Source organism: Elaeis guineensis, chromosome 4 (genome assembly GCF_000442705.2).
Source record: "Elaeis guineensis isolate ETL-2024a chromosome 4, EG11, whole genome shotgun sequence".
Classification (NCBI taxonomy): Eukaryota; Viridiplantae; Streptophyta; class Magnoliopsida; order Arecales; family Arecaceae; genus Elaeis; species Elaeis guineensis.
Genome location: NC_025996.2, coordinates 124,162,054 through 124,185,144, shown reverse-complemented (window position 1 = coordinate 124,185,144; position 23,091 = coordinate 124,162,054). Strand labels below are relative to the sequence as shown.

Here is a 23,091-nt window from a genome sequence, read left to right as displayed (position 1 = left end):
ATATTTTTGCCTATATTGAATTTTCGATTGCTGCATGTTGTGCCCCCTCATGTTGCAAACACTGATCTTAGTTCATATCAATAGCCATAAAATTGTTAACTCCATACCACGTATTTAGAATCTTATAGCCTATTTATTGTGACTTGTTATCCATATTTATACTAAATGAAATATGAGAAATAAATTCTAAATGCTTGGTATAGTAAACTTCTTTGATTGAGGTGCTTAACTCCACAAAGAATTATAGACCAGAAAGTCCAAAGTAAGTGTACTCTACATAATTTTTAAAGGGACATGTCATAGTCTTTATCCATTTTGTGAAGTATAAAATATTGATAAATTCTATTTATAATCTTTTTAATTATAAGGTGACTTGGTAGTGATATGGCATTCAAACACAAATATAGGGATCCTTGCAATAGAAAACCCATTACCAAGTTCTTTCGTTTCATATAGACAGGCTTTGTCTAGGACTGATAAATGCATAATTTGTATTCTTCTTTCCCTTGTGTTGAAGGTTTTCATGTTGGACTAGTTTTCTTAACACTTGTAGTGATACTTTAGTCTTTACTTCTTTTAACCTATAGGATATATTCTTTTAATAATTTTATCTAATTTTGGTAGCAGGCCTTTGATAGTGCTATTTGATGGACCCTATTTTTAGTCCGCTACTAATTTAACTGCTACCAAATAGGCTTTGTCCAGTCCTAGCCACTAGCCAATTTGAGCCCACTATTTTCAAGACCTCGTGGAGTTGCTACCAAATAGTTCTTTCTGACCTTTTGCTTTCAATAGGATGGTTGTAGTTGCTCAGATAATGGATGATTGAATTTTTCGAATTAATGTAGTTCTTGTAGGAAGGCTGACTCTAAAGTGATAAGGGATGTGCAAATTTTTAGACTTTAGTAGTGGTGACCTGCTTTTAATGGCAACCAGACTATGAATATTTTAGTTTGTCTACCATGTAAAATATAAAGTGCTCACATGAAGTGGCATTTTCTAAAGTGTGCAACAACTATTAAATCTAGCATTAGATTACATGATGTGAATGTCAATATTTAAAAAACAGCATATATCATCCATCTTGTTTTCAAGAAATTTTGCTTTTGGTAACCGCATATTAGTAAAACCTTTGCTGCAGAATGCCGAAAGATGAAAGAATGTTGATATTGTAAATGCCAAGTATATGCAAGGGATTCTATATAATCGGCAAACACTGACATCAGTGACTAATTAGTTGGGTTAACACAACCACCCATGATTTATTAGTTGATGTGTTCCTCAAGAAATTTCTATCATATTATGATGTGCACATATGTTTGTATGATTAATTGGTTTCAATTAGGTTGTTAAATAACATGTGTACTATGTGGGCAATCCTATACACAATGTAAAGCTTGATTTTATGGTTCCATGGGTTCTATTGAATCTTCCCATTCCCTTGGTGTACCTTTATTCTTTTGTTTTTCTGTAATGAGCTAGTAGTTTATGAAACCAATATCCAGATAACTAGGGTCTAGGGGGTTACTAGGCCTCGGAAAAATCTATACATTTTCTCTCCAATTACCAATGTACTCCAAATACATAATTTGTAATCAATATAAACCTGTGTACTTTTTCAAATCTAAGGTTTCTTGCATACTTTTATTATAGGTATCAAGTTTATTTTATTCCTCTAATTTGAAATATTTGCCATAATATTATCTTCCTATATTCATCAGCTTTCTGCTGTTATGCCTATTATTTGATCTTGTACTTTTGTTGCCTATTAATATATTATATGTTCACTAGACTGCTTTTGTAGGGCCGATTTGAGTTACTCTTCTTATCTGGATCATTTATGCCCATTGATAATAGAGGTACAAGAAGTCACTCTATTGGGATGACTATTTCTTTGGCAAGCCTAGATGGTCGAGTTGTTGGGGGAGGGGTTGCCGGTCTGTTGGTAGCTGCCAATCCTATGCAAGTAATACTTCTCTTCACACATTCCAGATTTCTATGCTACAAAATCTTCAACTTCGCAACTCAGGAGGCATGTCCTTATCGTCCTTCTTTCAAATTTAGTGCATGGTTTAGATATTATTCCTTCTCGAGTCCGAGAGTTCTCCTGGTGATATTTATGTGGAATTGTTTGCAGCAATGCAGGTAGAAAAAAGATACCTTTCTTTTTTGTAAATGTCTTTCTCTTCATCATTCATATAGAAATTTAGAATCACAAATCATTTACAAGGGGCATAGAGCCTTGGTGTCACACAATATATTAAGTCAGTCATAATAATTTGGATATCAAGATTTTGCTTTCAGTTACAAATTGGCCTTTGAAAAGGCCTCTACAACTGAAAATTACATCTCACCAGCTAGCAACTATTTAATTCAAATGAATCATTTGCTTTCCCCTTGTTGTTCTGCAATAGGTTGTAGTTGGCTGTTTTTGCCAGGCTACTAAATAGAGCAGAAGAGCAAGAAGCTGAAGTTAGAGGCTACAACTGTCCCTTTTCCAGCAGTTACTATTTAGATTTTGAGCTCGCTTGCAGAGGCAGCTTACAGCAATTGTCAAGGGACTTGCACTTCAACAATGCCAAAGACAACTCATGCAACTACCTCCTTATTACTGCTTTGGGAGAAGCAGCCTACCCAAAAGAGACTCAACTTCTAGAATGGTTCATGTTACATCTCAGCTAAATTTTTATAGTCTAGTAACAAATCATCTTAGTTACTTCAGTTACAAAGCTTATTAACAGTATTGACAGAAAGCTTAACTACTTTTAACAAATTTTTCTGCACAGTCTTCCAAGTGAATCGGAGCTTTCTTAATTCTTGAAGACTTTCTTAAACTCTTCTCATGCTCAGCTAATACTTCAACATTTGTATCATTATTAGCTTTCTCCAAATCTTCAAGATCTTGCTCATCCTTTTCCTCAATATCAGGCTTGACCCCGAACACCACTTGCTCTTCTAATTGCTTGAGTTGCTCATGTATAGCTTGACCAATAGCTTCTTTATCTAATTGTATCATAACAATACCCCCCTGTGCAAACTTCACCTTGTCTTCAAGGTGTAATTAGGGAAAAGAATGACAAAAGGAATCAAAATCTTTCCAGGATGCCTCTTCCAATGGCAATCCTTGCCATTATACCAGAATCTATTTTTGTACCCTTTACTGCTATAAATCTGTCTGTGAGCAATAATGACCAAAGGTACCAAAAGAGGATGATTTCCAAAGGAATACTCTAGAAGAAAAAGTGAATCTGAATTTGCAAAAAAGTTCTCAAATTTCTTAAGTAATGAAATGTGAAAGACAGGATGAATTCTTGAAGATGGGGATAACTTAAGTTGATAAGCTACTGAACCAATGCATTTCAGAATTTCAAAGTGTCCATAATACCTGCTAGCCAATTTTAAAGGCTTAGAATCAGCTACAAAAGCTGTTTATAGACTGCAATTTAACCATCACCAATTCCCCTACATTAAACTGAGCACTCCTATGTTTGTCAATCTGCAACTTCATTTTAACTTGAGCCTTTTTCAAATTCTCCTTTAAAAAACTCAAAAGGTTCTTCCTGTCCTGTAACAACTCATTAACAGAATCTAAGGTATCCTCTTGCCTGATATATAAGGGTGTTGAAGGCATTGACCTACCATATAAAATCTGGAATGACACCATACCAGCTGAATTGTGATAAAAAGTATTAAAAATATATTTAGCAACAGGCAATAATGACACCCAAATAGAAGTATTTTCAGCAACAAAACACCTTAGGTAGCTGCAAACACCTGTTAACCACCTCAGTTAATCCATCAGTTTAAGGATGATAGGAAGTTGACCTCAACAGAGTTGTGCCACCCAATATAAATAATTGAGTCCAAAACTTGCTAAGAAAAATGGGATCTCTGTCTGTAACAATGCTTCTAGGCAGACCATGAAGCTGAAACACCATCTCAAAGAATAATTGTGCGGTAGAAACTACAGTAAATTTAGTTATTAATGGCCCAAAATGATAAAATCAAATAGAACTTTCTTAAATTGTTTTAACCATTGTATTTCCAAAACCAACTGAGGATCATGGGTTAGTAATACAAAAAGATCAATAGTGAAAAACTATTTTTGCAACAGAATTGACACTCCCTCCACCTTAAAAGAACAAATGATATAATCCCCATTACCCACATACACTCTAAAAGGGGTAATTGGTATTACTAGTATAGAAAGCCTTTTAATGACACTTTCTAATATGAAATTGTGGCTACCCTCAGAATCAATAAGAACTCTTACTATCATATCAAACAAAATACCATATATTCTTATTGTTTTATTATGAATAGAATTAGAGAGAGCATTAAAACTTATCTCTGAAAGGCAATGATGCTGATCCACAAACAACTCTTCATTAAACTGTTCAATAGCAACTTGTTTTTCTTCCTCCTCTCCTTCAAAGATTAGCATAGTAGCCTTCATTCTACAATTATGCCTAGGCCCACATCTTTCATCACAATAAAAACAAATGCCCTTTTCTCTATGATCTTGAATCTCACTTGTAGATGGACTCTTCACAGGAATAGCAACATAATTTGTAGGTTTAGACTTTGAAATGATTGAACTAGAATTCTCATCTTGATTCTTTCAAGAAAACTCCTACGAGTAATCTTTTTTTCTTGAGCTCTAGCCATGTTCATAGCCTCAAACAATCTCTGAGGTATTGAACAACAATTCCTCCTTGATTTTTGGTTTTCACCCTGCTATATACAAGGTTACCAAAGTATCCTCATCAAAATCAAAAATAGATGACATCAATTTCTCAAATCGAGCATTATAATTAGCAACTAAAAAGCTCTAAGATAATCTTGCTAATGCCACCTTTGGATTGTCAAATGAAGTTGGACCAAAATGATTCTTGATTCCTTGCTCAAAATCGTACCAAGAACCAACCAAATGGGCACCAAAAATCCATTGATACCAATAAGAGGCAGGCCCTTGAAGATTGATAGAAGCCAATTCGAGCTTATCCTCCTCAGGCACAGCATTAAGCCTGAAGTAAGTCTTGATTCTATGCAAATATCCTAAGACATATCCTTACCATTAAAGACTAGAATGTCCATCTTATAGGGCTTATGAGATCTTGATCCCCAAGAATTCCCTACATCAAAATGTAGCATCCTCACCTCTTGTGGAGATTGTGAACCAACCTCCATTTAATTAACAGCAGGAGGTTGATTATGTTGATTCTTGATAAGGGACATCAACTCCACCATTTGAGTACTCAGCCTCTCAATCTGAGATCCTTGCAAACTCAATTGAGTCTGAGTTTAAGCTTGAAGACACGCCATATGATTCTTCAAGTCACAAATCTCATTTGTATTCGCATCCACTATAGCACCTTGATTTCTTGTAGAAGCACCCATTGATTTTCACCAATATAGCAACTCTCAATGAACCACCAATGTTACTGCTTTAGGAGAAGCAGCCTATCCAAAAGAGACTCAAGTCTCACATTTATTATCAATTTTCAAAATGGTTTATGTTACATATCAACTAGACTTTTATAGTCTAGTAACAAATCATCTTAGTTACTTTGATTACAAGGCTTATTAACAGTATTAACAGAAAGCTTAGCTACTTTTAACTAACTTTTCTGCACATAGTCTTCCAAGTGAACTTGGAGCTTTCCTAATTCTTGAAGACTTCCTTAAATTCATCTCATTCTCAGCTAATACTTCAACATTTGTATCATTATTAGCTTTCTTCAAATCTTCAAAATCCTGCTCATCCCTTTCCTTAATATCAGGCTCGACCCCAAACCCCACTTGCTCTTCTAATTGCTTGAGTTGCTTATGTATGACTTGACCAATAGCTCCTTTGTCTAACTATATCATAACACTCCTTCAGAGCAGAAATATGGTCTGCCTCTATACCCTCTGTACCTGATGACACCTGAAACTCCTTAGCTGATATCTATGCATCTTAACTGAGGCTCGATTCACATAAAGCCTCGCACATTACTGCCTTAGGGGTTTCTAACCAACCAGAACTTAGCTCTCCTTGATGAGGTGGCTTCAGAGCAAGATACCGCTTTAAAGTAGCTGAAGTTTTCAGACTTGTTCCTAACTTATCCTATAAGCTTAGTGATCTACATTTAGGTTTGTACGGTTGAATTGAGCAGCTGCTTATTTCATAGGGGGTTGTATTTGATCAGCAATTGAGTTTTTGTATCGTCCACTATTGTCTAGTTTAATGATTTCCTTTATTGTAGCACTTTATTTTTACTGAGTTATGCTGGAGCCAAATCTTTGCTTATTTTAGAAAAATTCACTTTTGATGCATATCATTGAAAAAGTTATTACTTCAATCAACTTATATCTTACCTTTCATTCTCATATTTGAGTGGAGGATCATTGGTGGTCCATCTAGATATGTTCTCATATCCGAATCTATCTGGATGTAGATAGAAGTTCCTTCAATTAATATACATATTTATATCTATTAAAAATAGATATAGATAGATAATTATTCAATCTGTATTTGAATATCTAATTTTATTTATAATTTTACTTAACTTTATATAATATTTATAAATTTTTAATAAAAAATAATTATATCAATATGATATTTATTTGATTTGTCATCCACTTAGTAATATCTTTGATTCTACAGTCATAAAGTTTAATCATCTAATTTATATCTATATTTATGTCCATATTTCTATAATCTAATTTGTATCCATTTCTATTTAAAATACATATGTATATAAATTTTTGTATCTGATTATTTGTATCCATATTTATATTTATTAAATAAAATAAATATAGATATGGATATAGTATCTGATCCATATTTAGTCTGTTTTTAGTTTTATCTTCTAGGAAAAACTTGTTCACTGATATTCCTTGCAAGGGTAGAATGCTTCCACAAATTGGTAGAGTCAATCACACACAAAAACACTCTACTGAACTTCTGGTATATTTACCCAAAAAAAAAAATTCTGGTACCAACTCTATGAGATTGTGATAGCCCTTTTATATCCTCAAATTCATTAACAACCAGTATGGGTTTGGTGCAGTAGTCCTCCATAGCCCAAATGCAACTATCATCTTCTTCATTGAGGATTAATGTACCCACTTCTCAATCCAAAATTGCCTTTAGTCTCCCACCAATTATGTGCAAAGAAGCACAAGGCTACAAATGGATAAGGATTAGCGACCTGATCCATTTAGTCCTGACCAAACCATTCTTGAAGATCTATGGGCCTAGGTTGAATTCAAATATTAGACCCATTCCACATATAAGAAAGTCTTTATGTACTGCATGTGGTGTAATAAAATTGGCATGGAGCACACTATCCAATCATATTGGACCACATAGCATATTTAATAATGGGACAAATATTGAATGCCAGCCAACTTTTTCTTTCTCACATTTTCAGTGATAAAAATATCTTTCCCTCTACAGAACAAAGAAAGAACAGTATTATTACTTTTTGATATCTTATATCATTTTTTATAAATATATATGATATTTTGAATAATATATATGACTTTTTAGTCTTTACAACATTCTAAATAATATATATGACTTTCTAATATCTTGTACAACTTTTTAAAAATATATATGATATTCTGAATAACATATACATTTTTTATGAAATATATATGATATCCTGAATAATATATAATTTTTACATCTTATATGACTTTATATGAATATATAACATCTAGAACAATACATATGACTTCCTGTGAATATATATATATGATATTTGAATAATATATATGGCTTTCTAATACTTTATATAATTTTTTGCATATTGATCCTATGATTGATTTTGATGATTACAAAACATTAAGTGATTATGGTACTAATTATGTGTTCATAAGTGAATATAGGATTTTTTAGGTGCTTAAAATAAAAAATTATTTGTAAAAAAAATTCTCTAAAAAGAATGATGATTGATAGTCAAATGAGACTCAAACAAGAAGCTTGTGGAACCCTAAATGCTGTCAAAGACCTTAAAAATCAAGATGGAAGAAGTTCTCAAAGATTGAAGATAAAAAACCCCTCAAGCAACAAAATGTACAAAAATTTTTAGTTGGTTGTCATCCAAGTCGACTCAAATTTTATCTGAGTTGACTCGAGTTAAAATAGTGAGGAAAAATAGTTTTGACATATTAAAATTTCAACCGACATATACTTGAGTTGACTTGAGTGTTATCCGAGTCAACTCAAAAGAAAAAATATAGAAAATCTGAGTAGACTCACATAAATTCAATTGGATCTTTGAGTCAACTCGAATATCTGAGCTAAAATTCTTAGAAAAAAGATAGAAAATCAGATTTTTGAGAAAAAAATTTGAGTGATCTTACAAACAGCTCGAGTTGACTCAAATCCTATCCCAATCAACTCAAAATCTAACGACTAGTTCTGTAGAATTTCAAAAGTATGCAGAATTATTTCTAATGGCTGGTTTTTATTTTCTAACAATTAGAAATGACTAATTTATCTTCTAAAATAGATTTAAAAGCTTTCAAACTTAATGAAAAGTGAAGAGAAGAGGATTAAAAGGAGAAACACATCAGTTTATATGAGGATCATTGAATATCCTTAAGAGAAAGAAAAGAGAGAAACTAAGTGCAGAATTTTAAGTATGCTTTTAATAGAAATCTTCTCCAACTTTTTCTACATCCTCTCAAGCTTCAAATAAGAGAAGTTCAAGCCTCAATCAAGCGAATAATCAGCAACTTTTTCAAGCTTTGAGAGTTTATTTTTTAATTTATGCTGAAATTCTATCTTCTTGTATTTTTATTTTCTTTACAATTATTTTTAGGAGAAAAAAACTTGGGGTCAATGTTCATCTAAGCTCGAAATTGGATATTATAGATTTGGTTGGTGAGTTAGTAAAATCAATTGGATTGATTGTGAATCTAAAAAATAATCAATATAAGATTTTGATTGGTGATCTTGAAAAATCAACTAGATTTGTTTGTGAGCTCGGATAAAACAAATACACTGTTATTTGGAGGATTATAATAGAATTCTCAAGGAGAGCTTAAGGAGTGGATGTAGGTACAGGATTGTACCAAATCACTATAATTTATTGTGTTTGTGCTGTGTTTTATTTTGTCTATATTACTTGCTTTACTTATTTGCTTTGCACTAGTTTAATTCTTATATAGCTTCACTTATTTTTTAATTCTGCTGTTACATATATCATATACAACACAATCACTGAAATTAATCTCATTAGAAGTATATATTTGCATAAAATTTAATTTACCTAAAATTTTTAAAGAAACTAATTCACCCCCCTTTTAGGCTGCTATTTTTTTGGGCAACAAGTGATATCAGAGCAGATGCTCTGTTACTTGTTGTTGACCTAGCGATCTAGAGTTAAAGATCATAATAAACAAATAAAAATTCTTATTTAATGAAAAATATTCTATAGATAGACCCCCACTATTTAATGGATCAAATTATATCTGTTGGAAAGCTAGGATAAAAATTTTTATACAAGCATGCGATTATAATTTATGGAAAATTATAGTCAATAGTCTACATACACCCAATGCATTAATTGAGCATGATAATCTAACTAAATGCTAAAGCAATAAATTTACTTTATTATTCTTTAGACATAGATGCATTTAATGTAATTTCTTCATGTATTTCAGCTAAGCAAGTATAAAAAAAATTGGTAAAAACCTATGAGGGAGAAAATCAAAAAGAAGAATCAAGCTTCCAAGAAGAAAAGGAAGCTCACCCTAACCTATACCTCATGGCTCATGAGGATGGAAAGAAAAAGAAGAAAAAGAAATTAAAAAAAAGACATATTGATTAAGAGGGAGCAAGGCATAGAAAAGAAAAATAAGAAAGAGGAAGAAGGAATCGCCAATCTTTGCCTCCTGGCTAATGATAATGAGATAAATCTTGAAAATTTTTTGATTTTATATTTGATGAATTATATAAAGTCTTCAATGATTTAATGGACAAATATAAAAAAGTTAAGACTAAAAAAATAAGAAGCTTAAAAGTTTTAATATATCTTTATCTAAAGAAAAGAATAAAATTTTGATGAAAAAAGATGACTTATTGAAAGAAAAAGAATGTTAGATGAAGAAAAAAAAATTATTTTGAAGTCTAAAAAATCTTTAATGGACAAAAATATCAAATTTAGAAAAGAGATTGAAATATTGAAGTCAATTGCTGAAAAGTTTACATTTAGTTATGAAAAGCTTTAATTAATATTGAAAAGTCAAAATTTATTTTCTAGAAAATTGAAATTAGTTTAAATTATTTAAAAAAATAAAAATAGTCAAAAATATATTTTCAAGAGCTTCTTATGAAAATCATTCAATCATTTGCTAGAGATATAACAAAGTAGGCCATAAAATTTCAGAATATAATTTTAAGTGAATTGGCTATGCTTTGATAAAATAAATTTAGATTCCAAAAGGAACTATGTGCTTTAATGTTAATGGATCAAAAATGGTTTGGTCACTAAAAATTATAAAATAATTTTGTAGGTACTCCAAGCATCTAATAGAATGAAAAGAGAAAAATTTATAAAGATGGATGCTTTGGAATGAAAAAGGATAGGTATGATGTTTGGTAAATGTTAAACTCTTCACACATCAAGCCATCAATATATATACTAAAATTATTTAGTTTAAATATTTGATTTTGATAATTTATAATAATCATACTCCATCATTTGAATGATTTGATCATTAATTAATTTGCAATAATCTTGCTCTATTGCTTGAATATGTTGATCATCATACTCTTTTTATTTTATGTATAGCATCAAGCCTTTTGAGCATAAATCCTAATTTTAAATTCAGCAAGTTATCTTAGTCCCTCCATATCATGTTGTTTTGAGAGACTTAAATTTAAATAAAAAAATTTAATTGGACAACAAATTACTTGTATACTAATATCACAAATCTAACTTTGACATTCTCAAAAGACATGCAATTATTGAAATCCCTTAAGAACTGCATGATCTAAGAACTTCAAGATAAGTCATCCATTTATAAAATATCAAGTGCTTGATGTTGTTGATTTGCAATGCATCTTAGCTTGATCTTTAAGGCTTTGAAAATCTCCTAGTTGAACCTAACTCTTAGAGCCATTATCTAGATCTCCTTTGATTTGATCTTACTTGATTTAATCTTGTCCAATTTAATTAGTTCTTGATCCCCCAAATTGATTCAAATATTATTCTTGATCTGAATTGATTTACTATTGATTTCAATTCAATTTGACTATATTTTTTTGAATCAAAACTTGTTGAACTATTTTCTGCATTAAGGAGTCGACTCTTAGACTAGAGGAGTCGACTCATGGTTTCAAGAAGAAAAATAGTTCTCTGAGGAATCGATCCCCAATTTTATTGGAGTCTACCCCTCATTAGGAGTCAACTCAAGTTTAGCAGGAGTTGACCCCGATGTCTAGGATGGGTTTATCAAGTAAAAATGTCCCAAGGCTCTATCATTCTATTTCTAATTTTTTCGAGCCATAATTCCTTTCAAACCCCTCTTCCATTAAAATTGGACCTTTCTTTTCATTTCCACACTATCCTTGTGGTCCTTGTTCTCCAATGGCAGCTTGAAAGTAATTGGCACAAAAGAAGAGAAAGTCCCATGTAGAAATTTAAAAGTTTAAGGCTTTCCAAAATCATTCTCCCATGCAAGAAAAAAGGACTAAGCATCAAAATAATCTTTGAGTTTCTAGAGGAAAAAAGAATTTTAATTGGATAGAAAATTAAGAGATTGGGCCAAAAAATTCTATTTTATTTTGATCTATCCGAACTCAGTTCAAGAATTCTTTGGAAATATAAAGTTCGCGATTGAAAATTTAGACTCAGAAGTTTAAAGTGTCTGTATTGTGTTGGATGATATAAGTTAGCTAGGACACTAAGAATATCTGTTGATGGACTAAAAATTTATTTACTCCTTAGGTTTTTTTACCTACTTTAGATCAGTGAGAAAATTTTATGTTTGCATAAAAGTGAGAGTTGAAAGTCTAGTTTTCAAAGTAAAAGGTATGCTGATTGAGATAGATGTTGATAATATTGGATGCATGCTGGGACACCTAGGATTATCTTAAGTAGTAATATATTTGAAATTTATGTTGGTTTGAGATATTGTTGAGGGTATTAAAGATATCAGTGCCAGTCAGTTGAGTGTAGAAATGCGACTACTATGACCAATAGGATCTTCTTCATATTAGTCGTGCATCACATTCTCCAGAAGATTCCACTTTGCATACCAGCACTCATGCTATAATAGATGTCAAGATTGAGGATCCAATAGTTTAGACAAAAGTAGCTCCACCTCCATAGATCGATCATCCAGAGAGCTTAGATCGATTATTTGGTATATTGAATGAGAATGCATTTATCAATAGGACTTCCACCAGAATCATTCCTTCTGTTTGTGCAAAGATTCAAAGGTGTACTTCATAGGGACAATAGATAAGATGAGATTTGATAGAGGCATAATCATTGGTCAGAAAGGAGTCAATGTGATTAATTCAAATTATCACTTCAGTGAGAGAGTATGTGAAGGAAAACTTCATCCGATCTGATTGGATTGTTAGGGTGCATCTAATTTTTTTTTTATTCTATTAATTTATAACCTTCATAAACTATCTAAATCATAGTGGAATAAGGATTCAAATCTCCAAGAGAACTCAAATCTGATGTCCTGCAAGGTCTGAACGCACAGACTCTACTTCGTATGCACGTCAATCTCTGTAGGGAAGAGGGATGATCAACCAACACAAAGGAAGAAAGAAGCAGCATTTGAAATCAGATTTCAAACAACTAGAAGAGACCTAGAGGAGGAGGATGCCTAAAGTGGTGCTCCATGCCTGAAAGAGAAACCCCATGTGCCAAGGGTCACATGCCGAGGGAGGGGGATGCTGAGTCTCTCTCTCTTCCTCTCTCCTTTTTCACACCCCTATACAGCCTTCTTCTTCTTATTGTCGCCCCATGTCCATAGCTCTCCTTATATAAAAATTTAAAACCCTTAGTCCTAATCTAATTTGAACTCTCAAACTCCAAGTCCCACTTGGAGATCAGATTTAATTAATTTGAATTAAATTCAATCTCCTTATGCCATATGGAAAACACAAACCATGTAGGAATGGCATCAACACTTGGCACCACCTAATAGCTTACGCCTAAGGGGATTGGGCATCCCACATTAGGTGCCAAATCAGCCCATTTGGCCACCCATAATAAGAGATAAAATCAGATAATTAAGGCATCATAAAATGCTAATCAAATTTGGCACATATTTGGGTTAATACAATTCCAATTCAAATCCAATTCGAAAAGATTGCTATTCCTGATCCAATTAGGATTCAGCTCCAAGTCCAACTTAGATATTAAATCCAATTAGCCTTACCTAAATCAGGTCCAGTTAAATCAAATTTAATCTAATTTAATTAGAACTCAAATCTATTCTCTCAAAAAAAATTTTGGATCACTGATCAGATCATTATCATTTTTGAAATTAAATCTATACCTCATGTCCAGTACTAGCTAGACATAGACAACTCTTTAATCTAATATGACCTCTAACTTAATTCTCAATTAAGCTAATCTATTTGTTCAATCAAGTCACATACTTCTAAATTGAATGCATAGACATAGGTCAACTCTTTTCTACTTTGTCTAACTTTATGCATGACTCTATAGGTTCAAACATTAAGTCGGTAGTACAGAAATTATTTTTCATACTAATCGAAGTTATCATCTAATAATGGTTCTCGACATTCGGATAGATTGAATATTTGCAAGGCAATACTCAAGAACCTAGAAGTATAATTACCGTATAATTTATTCCTTTGATCCTGAATGCTCAGGATGACCTAAGGTTTAACTATCAATCCTAGATTAGTCATCCATATTGTATTTCAATCTTTTTCAGATCCTATGATCCATCACATAGATTGCTTCGGTCAAGATCTTACTCCATTGAAACATAGTGATTTATCAACTCTTGAAATATAGAGAGATCAATCCCATCTTAATCTACACATCGACTACCACAAGTAATTAACTATGTGCAGAAATCTTTCATCACTGAATCAAAAATTCAAATAGTCCGATACCAAAGCTCAATTAGTTGCTTGCAAGTCACCATGGTGATCTCAAGTTGGAGGGACACTTATATCCATATTTTTCGTGAGTAACCCTTGATAGCAGAGTACTTCGCAGGTGAGTCACTTATTCAGTGATGATGTACTCTTACATCTCACCTGTATGCCATATCAGAATCTCCACACTCCTTGATTAAGAAGACAACCAACCTATATAGCACATAATAACCCACTCTTGATAAACATAATCATCCCTTAATGATGTCTTATTTGGTCATGAACATGTTTAAGAATTATTCAATAAATTCTCCTTTATCGATTGTCATATAATTTTAAAGACTTCATCACAATATTAAAGTTCTATAAGAAAGATGTACATCTTGTGATGAATAATGCCAAATAATATTTATTAATTTATAATTCATATATAATTTTTAAAGAGCATAATCATCCAAATAATTGGCTTTAGGATATATTTTCTAAGAACTTTCACTTAGACTAAAGCCAATTGGTACAATATCTAATGCCTATCTTCCATTTAAGTTCATCACACTCTTTGATTTCGAAGGCTTTAGCAAATGGGTCGGCTAAGTTTTTCTTTCCTTCAATCTTTTGAAGATCGACATCACCTCTATCCATGACCTCTCATATAAGGTTATAGCAATGTAGAGTATGTTTGATTCTCTAGTGGGATGACTATTAATTAGCTTGAACTATGGCTCCAGTGCTATCACATACAGCAGAAGAGGACTATCAATACAGGGTGCCACTCCAATGCTCGCTTATGAACTTCCTCAATCAGACCACTTTCTTACCAGCATTAGATGCCAAAATGTACTCTACCTCGTATTGGCTATGATATGTTGCTTCAAATTTTTTCAGTAGATTGCTCCTTCATTTAGGATAAACACATAGCCAGACACACTTTTGCCATTATCGTGATCTAATTAAAATTAGAATCAATATATCCTATAAGTTTCAAATCAATATCTCCATAGATTAGCCATTGGTTTTTTTAACATTTCTCAAATACTTAAGAGTTATCTCTACAACCTTCTAATAGTTCTTATCTGGATCAAATTGATACCTACTCACTATCTCTAGTGAGCATACTACATTCTATCTCATACATGTCATGGTGTACATGATATATTCCACTATCGAAGTATATGGGACTCTACTCATATTTTTTTTTTTTCAAAAACTGTCAGATATTTCTTCTTAGAGAGAGTAATTTCATGATCTATTGAGAGACAGCTTTTCTTAAAATTTTTCATATTGAACTATTGCAACACGATATCTATGTACGTGGATTAGATAACACAAGCAACCTCTTAAATCTATCTCTATAGATCTTCATCCCTACGATGTAGGATGCTTCTCCTAAATCCTTCATAGAGAATTGTGATGATAGCCATAGTTTTATATTTATAAAGCAGGAATGTCATTTTCTATCAAGAGTATATTATCTACATACAGTGCATGGAATATGACTACAAAACCATTAGCCCACTTGTTTATGCAGGGTTCTTCTTCATTTCCAATGAAGCCATATGTTTCGATCTTATCGAAACATATGTTCTAACTTTGAGAGCATTGCCATAGGAAAAAATATCTTTTCATAGTTTATACCATAATGCTGATGATATCTTTTGACAACTAAATGGACTTTATAGATCTTCACCTTTCCATCTGTGCCTCTTTTTCTTTTAAAAATCTATTTACATCCTAGGATCTCACCCCTATAGGTGGATCAACTAATGTCCATACGTCATTGATCTCTATGGACTCCATCTCGAATTTTATGGCATCAAGCCATTTGTCAAAATCGGATCTCTACATGGCATCCTTGTAAGTGATCAGATCTTTATTGTTTTCATCTAGTTCAACAGGATATCTATCCGAGACCAAGAAACCATAGTCTCTGTCTGGCTGACATGATACTCTACCAAATCTCCTTAAAGGTGCCTCAACAATAGGCTCTAGATTTGATCTAATCAAATCTTATTCTATATTTTTACTTGTCTGTGTCAGTACTTCTATCTATCGAACTTTCTCAAGTTCAATCTTAGTGGCATCAGTTCCTTTCATAAGAAACTTCTTTTCCAAAAAGAATATCCTGTTGCTGACAAACACCTTTTATTCTTCAATATGGTAAAAGTAGTATGCCCTAGACTCCTTAGGGTACCCTATAATTAAACAATTATCAGATCGAAACCCAAGCTTATCGATATATAAATATTTTACATAAATCAAACTACCCCAAACCTTAAGGTAAGAGGGTATCGGTCTATGCCCAGTCCATATCTTATTTGGAGTTTTTGTGACTGATTTGTTTGGAATATTATTCAGAACATTGCATGTAGTCTCAAGAGCACAATCCCAAAAAGAGATCGGCCGACTCACAAACTCCATCATGAAAAGGTTTGATTCCTCCTTTTCAAGATGCCATTATGTAGTGGTGTCTCAAGAGGTATTCATTATGAGAGAATCTCATTCTCTTTTAGATGTATTAAAAACTCATTGAAAAGATATTCATCTCCTCAATCAGATTGAAGAGTTCTAATTCTCTTCCTAGTTTGTTTCTTTACTTTACTGTACAATCGTTTGAATATTTCAAATAGTTCAGACTAGTGCTTCATAAAGTAGACATACCCATCGCTAGCTCGTTAACCCTTTTTAGTAAAGGATGACTTGATCATCTTCTCAATAAGATATGATTCACAGGTCGACAATGATTCACAATAATTGATGTTGAGGATTTTCTCTTTAGTTAACCTATTTATCCTATTTTTATATATATGATCGAGCCTACAATGCCAAAGATAAGTATCTACGATATTATCTACTCTAGAATATTTGTTCGATGTGTATATTACACTAACAGACTGTGATGTCATGTTTCAATTATCTATGCATAATCATGACACCATTCATAATAATATCATAAATTTTTTTTATTGAAAATTATAACCATCCTTGGCCAAAAGGCCTATATCATAACATTCATAAGGAAAGATAGACAATAATGATAATCATCTAAAATAATGACATTTAAATTAAGAACAAGCTAAACTTTCTCATAGTTAGAACTGGAATAGTACTTCCATCTTCAACACTTAGAAATCATTCGTTCTTTTCAAATTTTCTATTAACCTGAAGTTTCTGTAATAAATTACAGATATGAATCAGACTTCTGATATCTAATACCCAGATTGTCATACCCCGAACACAACACCTGAGTCGGATACGTGATGGCCGCACATTCCTTAGAGCAAGCCCTAAAGAATATGCAAGGCCCAAAAATAATTCATTACAACCTCAACATTCATATATCTGATTTTAATAATAATTAGTAAAACTTGCATAATTACAATTAAAATTTCTTCAATTCTCTGATCAGGTATTATGACACTCTATCTATGCATCCTCTCACTCACAAATCCATACCATAGCCAATCATGAGCATCCTATAATTGAGAAGACAAAGAAAAGAGAAATGGAGGGGTGTGAGCTTTACAGTCCAGTAAGAATTTTCATATCACACCAATATAATAATATAATATAAAAATAAAGATAAGTAATAAAATATAAAATCTCATGTTCAATATCCAGAATAATGCAAACATCTATAAATTATCTATCTTATCAAAAGAGATGCATCATCATATGTTAACAGATGAAACACTTTTATTCAACATTTATTTCATGTCTTGTCTTTCATTTTTCTTTTCATAATCACGTGATCTTTAACCTTTTTCTTTCTGGCTTTGGACTAACCAAGACTATGCCTCAATCTCCATCCGATTAAATTTTCACTCATAAGCCTCTCAAGACTATCCCAGGCATAATCTCCTGACAGGCTGTCCCAGGCATAAGATCCTGGCCGGTTGATCTACATATAAGCCCATGGGGCTGTCCCAAGCATAAGCTCCTGGTGGGCTGTCCCACATAATGAGGTTAGTCCAAATCATATCTTTTTCATTTAATTGTTATATGTTGATTTCATCAAATCAATTTTCATTTACAGTGTGATCAAAATAAATATATCATGCCATCAATCACGAATACATATATATTGACATAACCCATATTCATGCTTAAAAAAATCATATAAGCAAATAATAGTGTCTCGGATATAGCAAATTCATCGATCTCAAATCCAACAATGCAAAACCAATGATGCAAGATCAATGGTAAAATAATATATATAATGGTGATCATGTACAAAGATTCTTACCTTTACAGGTGATCGATCTAAATGAAAATTCGATGAGCTCCTCAATCTACAAATCTAAAATCAAGATATTTTACTCCATATCTTTTTGTACAATAATTACATCTTTACATGATCAAGATTAAATATAAAAATCATATATAGAGAATTTACAGATAAACGATCCTAATAACATAAATCCAGGACCTCTCCTAGGATTAAGCAAAATTAGGATTTGGTAAATATCTGGACTCTCCATTGATCCACAAGACTTTTAGAGAGAGAAAATCCATGAAGAGAGAAAATTTTAGAGAAAAAAATTAGAGAGAGAAAATAGAGAGAGAAAGTGGAAAGAGAATCTTTGTATCCTTCAAATGAGGCAATTATGATCAAGATCATCAGAGGTCATATCAAGATGACTTAATATGGATTAACTATAATCAGATGCTATAAATTTTGAATAAGGATCGGATTGGGATCCAACCTACTGTATGAATTTTGAAGTGATTCCAAGTCATCTTATTTTCATCTCAAGTTTATCCTAGGATCCGTGATGCAATTAGAGAAAGTAGAAAGATCTTAGAGAGAGAAACTAGTAGATAGAGAAAAATAGAGAGAGAAACTCTCTAGGTTTATAATCTGGATCGAATCTTTCTCGATGTCCTCTTATCCAAAAAATATTGATCTCCTATATATATATATCAAATAAATCAAATAAATTTTCTAAAATCTTTTATTGAGGTTTATCAGGATCCTCACCCTTGTTCTCAACATTTTTCCTTCCCAAATTTTCCTAACCATCTAAAAATATATCGATAAATTAATTATTTAATTTACTAATTATTTAATTTATTAATTATTTTTTATTAAATATTTGAGAAGAGAGAGAAAGTTCTAGAGAGAGAAAGTAAAGAGAAAATATAGAGGGAAAAAGAGTGGAGAAAGAAGGTAGAGGAAAGAGAGAGAAAGGAGAGAGAGGAGAGAGAAAATCTTTTTTCTCTCTTTTTCTTTCTTTTCTTTTTTTTTTCTCTTTTTTTTCTCTCTTTATTAAGGATAGCTTGCGAAGGGTATGGGAATAAGTGTCCCTCCGATCTGAGATCACCATAGTGACTTGCAAGCAACTCACTATATTTTGGTGTCAGACTAATTGATTTTTTAATTTAGTGATGAAAGATTTTTAGGTACAGTCAAGTATTTATCAAGTTGGTATGCTTGTCAAGATGGGATTGACCCTTCCAAATTAGTAGGAGATATGCATCAGTGTATTTTAATTTAGCAAAATCTATGCCTGGATAATCCATATGATGGATTTGAAAAAGATTAAAATATAATATGGATGACTTATCTAGGATTGACAGTTAAATCTTTGGCAGTTCTCGAGTATTAGGGTCAAAGGGATGAATTATACAGTAACCATACGCCAATAGGTACTTGAATGTTGCTTCACTTTCATTCGACCTATCCAGACATCGGATCGTCATTGCTAGATGGTTACATCGATTGGTTTAGCAAGGTATTTCTATGCTACCAACTTAGGATCGAACCTATGGGGTCACAATCAAAAAAAGTTTCTGACTGATCATGTGGCTGATCAACGATTGAGAATCATTCAAGGACTTAATCGTCAATTCGATTAATGATTAACCTTATGCAAATATTGTAATAAATTTATTCACCAAGTGTTAGTGAATTAATGGAGGATTAATTAGTAATTAAATTGCTGATTAGTTCAATTTGATTGAGCAAAGTGGATTAAATAAAATCTAATTGAATTAGATTCAATTAGGTTTGATCCGATTAAGTTATGAGATGATCTAATTGCTAAGAAAGAATTATCCCTAATTTGATCATAATTTTGGTTCAATCAATTTTAAATTTGATTAAAATTTGATTAAAAATTTATGAACCTAATTATATTAAGTTTTATATATTTTATTTGGGCTAAATCAGATGTGATTTGATTTGGATTCAAATAAGGAAACTGAGAGTCCTTATTGGAATTGGACTCTTCTCCCTATGCCAACCCAGATTGCATGCCATATATCTCCACATACAAAATTATTTTGTATAAGATTTTTTCACACCAAAGAATACTTTTCCTTATCTATCTCACATCAAAATTTGATTTGGTTTTGATAAAAGAAAAATTTTGAAATTGAATTTCAAAATATTCCTTATCAGGAGAATCTGTTCTCATCCAGATCAACCTCTCCATACCAATAAATTTTTTTCTCCTTATATGTACAATATTTTGAGAATATTTTTTATGGAAGATCAGTTTGAGAATTGATTTATCATAAAAAAATATGGAAAGGGGTGTTCCATATTCTTTTAGCATATTTTGGGATGTAAAATTATGAAGAGAGGTAGAATCCTGTAAGAGTCTAGGATCACTAGGACTCTTCACCCTACCTCCTTACATGCTTATAAAAGGGGCTTTTGTGATTTTTTTGTATGTGTAAGATACCAGAAGAGAGCTCTTCACATGATAGAAGTTTGGAAATGGTTCATGGTGTGAAAAATAGAGAGGAGGGTCTTTTCTCTTGGTTTTTGCTTTATTTTTTGGAGGTAAATTTGATAAAATCTAAGTTTTATTCTCTAGGATTGATTGAATTTCACTATTTATGGCTTTCTTCCAATATAGTGAATCTGATGATGACATAGCATCATCATATGTGTAAGAATCACCCTCTACAAGGTATGTAAAGAATTTTTCTCCAAAATTCCTTCAATTCTATTTCTCTTTCTTCTTTTTAATTCAATTTTAGTTTTAAGTTCTAGTTCTATAGATCTAAAAGAAGATGGTTCACATTTTAGGGATCTAGAAATTCTAGTCTTAAAAAAATATATCCTCAAAAAAAGAAGCTTCTCTAGCTTCAAGGATTGAATTATAACTTATATCACTAATATCTAATTTAATCACTAAGAACCTATAAGCATTACTATTTTGGGCATAGCCTATAAAGATAGCATCTATAATTTTAGATCCTAGCTTTCTCTTTTGGGTTCTGAAATATTTACCTGAGCTAGACACCCCCACACTTTGAGAATATTCAATTTAAGAGATCTGTCTTTCCAAAATTCATAAGAGATCTAACCATTATTCTTAATAGGGATCCTATTTGCGATGAAGCAAGAAGACATAAGATCTTCTCCCCATAAGTTCTCAGGTAGGCCTGTGCTAATCAACATAGCATTCATCATATCCAAGAGGGTATAGCTTTTATGCTCAGCCATATCGTTGGACCGTGGAGAGTAAGGAGTACTTCATGAATTATTTTATGTTCTTGACAGAATAGAAAAAAATCATTTAAAGTATACTCTCCTCCCCTATCAGTCCTAAGAATCTTATTTTTTTCTTGTTGATTTTCTACTTCACTCTTATAAATTTTGAATTTATTGAAGGTTTCATCCTTAGACTTAATTAGGTAATAATAACAATATCTGAAAAAATCATCTATAAAGGTTACTATGTTCTTATTGCCACCACAGGTTGTAATTTTGGTAGAGTCACATATATCATTATATATTAACTCCAAGATTGAAGAATTTCTTTCAACTGATTTAAATGGTTTTTTTGGTTGTTTAGATTTAGCACATATTTCATACTTAAATGTATCTAAGATTGATTTAAGAATTGGGTTTAGATCCATCATATGTTTGACTTTTCCTAAGCGTACATGACCCAATCTATCATGCCACAAATTTTGATTAGATTTATTCATAAAATAAACTTGATTCTTAGCTTTATTAATAAAATATTTTTTTACATTCAATTTGAATAAGCCTTCACTTACATATCCTTTTCCTATGAAAGTATTATTTTTAGTTATTACAACTTTATTACAATCAAGGATAATTTTACATCCTCTCTGAACCAACTGAGATCCACTAACTAGGTTCTTGCTGAAGTCTGGAACATACAATACATCCATCAGGGTAAGAATTTTTTTAGAAGTCATCCTTAAATTAATATCCTTGTCCCTTGAACTTGGCAGCTGTATTATTCCTAAGGATTACACCTCCTCTGCTTGAGTCCTTAATAGTAGTGAACCACGAGCAGTCAAAATAAATGTGAACATTAGCTCCTGAATCCAACCACCAATCAAGGTTAGAGAAAGTAACATTAACTTTAGTGTTAGTAGGTTTGACTGGTATTGTTGGTTTGGTTCCACTCTAGGTTTTGATTTGGATTTGGTAAGAGTCAAGTTAGCTTGGGCACTTGGGACTCTGGTTTGCTGGGTTTTAAATCTATGTTGGTCTTCTATTCTGATTGAATTTAGAAGTTGAGTTAGGATTAGCTCTTCTTGCTTATGGAGCTGACCTTTGACAAAGCTGTCCCAAGAAGGAGGCATGTTATCAAGAAGGCTCGAGACCTTAAATTCTTCAGCGAGAATGGTTCCATTGGTTTGAAGCTTCCTAAGGTATTCTTGGAATTGGTGGAGTTGGTCATTTATAGGTTTGTCGTCTACCATAACATATCTAAGAAATGATGTGATGTTGAACCGTTCAACCCCAGCATTATAAAGACCATATTCAGACTCTAGGTTATCCCATAATTCCTTTGCACTCTTTGTAGATGGATAAACATCATAAAGTGAATCAGAAAGGGCATTTAGAATTCTATCTTTACAAAGATAGTCTTTTTTAGGGGTGTCAGGAGTGGTTGAACTAGAGGAGGTAGAGGATTGGTCAATAATCGGCCAAAGCCTCAATGTGGTTAGCCAAAATTTCCTTTGGCTTTGCCACCTTATAAAGTTGGTTCCATCAAATTTGT

The 23,091-nt window shown here is 32.2% G+C and overlaps 1 pseudogene; it reads left to right on the top strand.

The window, feature by feature from the left end:
• LOC140857387 (AT-hook motif nuclear-localized protein 1-like) overlaps positions 1-23,091 on the top strand; it is a 112,383-nt pseudogene that overhangs the window by 81,371 nt on the left and 7,921 nt on the right.